We start from the raw sequence: 1,661 nt of genomic DNA, 5'->3' as shown, positions 1-1,661 counted from the left end.
TTTGAAATTTCAGTACTTTTTTCTGTAAATAAAAATATTTTCTTATGTGAGAAGCAATTTAAAGAGTTGGCATTTGTTGAACATAGAAACAATAAATTATTTAAACGACTAAGGGTCTGGTAATACTCCTTTCAAAGCTCTACTTGTAGTTTCAGGTTTCTCAAATTCTTTTTCAGTACAATTTTTTAAACTTCTTGGGTGATACCTTAATTGAATAAAAAGGGAATGTAGCTTTTAAAATGTGTCTTATAACCAGGCAGTGGTTATGACACTGAGAAAATCTGGACCAAAAAAGCCAAAAATGTTGGTGTAATAATACATGCTTTAAACAGTATTTCATTGAATAAACCCCAAAAAATGACATAATTATTCTTAAGATGAAAAAGTGTATGATATCGTATACTTCAAGTTGAATTATTATTTTTATATGATTTTATGACTATCCTATATGTGACATGATTCCAGTATGTATTTTACTTTCCTATATCATAACTCTCTAGTTAATTAAATGTATAGCTATATTTAAACCTAAAACACTTTTTAAAATCGTTAGAACTCTTTAATCGTTTCTATGTGAGACAGAAGCATACTATTGGCTGATATAAAAGCATTATTTTAAAAGCAGGCTTAATACAATAATTTACTGTTAACATTAAAATTGATAACAAAACATTTGAAGTACTGTTTAAATGAATCTTTAGAGCTGTCATAGATCTAGCCAACTCCATGGAATTCCAGTCCTGATTATGAAGAACTTGAGGAGCATTTTTAAAAAACAGATTTCATTTGCCATATTTAGTAAGGAAAAACACTTCTATTCTAATGACATTTGCATAACAGGTTATGTCTGAGAAATAGTCTAAATCTGATAAGACATGATCCTCTAATGGACTGAAATATAGAGAGTTTGAAATTCTTAGTAGCTCAACTTGGTTCTGGTTCATGTTTGTTTTATGTATTATGTTTATAATGTACATGCATGTTTTTTAAAATTGAATTTACATTTTACTTTGTTCATGTATAGTTGTGTAGTTTGACAGTGTATAAGGATGTTTTCCTTAGCATTTAGTTGCTTCAGTATTATTTCAATTTAATTCTTTTTTTTACAACCCAGAACCAGTGGTTTGATCTGTTGTTTTCTGGGAGTCTTTTAGAAAATAGAAAGAAAAAAACAGTAATAGATAAAGTATAACTGGCAAATACTGAATTAATAGGTTTTAATATTTGTCATAAGTCATTTGGCTCTGTTCACCCATGTCCAATTTTTTTCCCTTTCCAGTTAAGAATGTCCCAGTGTTCTGCCCTTGGGCTTGTCATTTTACTGTTTATTGTGGTGTATAAAGTCTAAATGTGTGGTCGCCTTAAATTAGAAGCTTTAGCACCAGTCTTTGGGCAGTAAGCATTTATTAAAGCATACTAGGTATTGGTAAAAAGGCAGACACGTGAAGTTCAGAACGTTCAGGAAAGGCCTATCTAGCCTAGAGTTCCAGCCTGGTCTGGTTCTTCCTCAAGTCCTCTATATCATGAGCCTGCTTCAACCATGAACTGCCCCTCACACTGAGTGTGGAAGCCTTTGATAGGTCTGGAGCAGAAGAGGGCCTTACACACTGCTTCAAGCTGATTGGTTAGAGTCATCCAAATCCACTGGTTCACCTTCAGGT

This window comes from Dromiciops gliroides, chromosome 5, assembly GCF_019393635.1.
Source record: "Dromiciops gliroides isolate mDroGli1 chromosome 5, mDroGli1.pri, whole genome shotgun sequence".
Taxonomy (NCBI): domain Eukaryota; kingdom Metazoa; phylum Chordata; class Mammalia; order Microbiotheria; family Microbiotheriidae; genus Dromiciops; species Dromiciops gliroides.
This window is presented reverse-complemented; position numbering follows the sequence as displayed.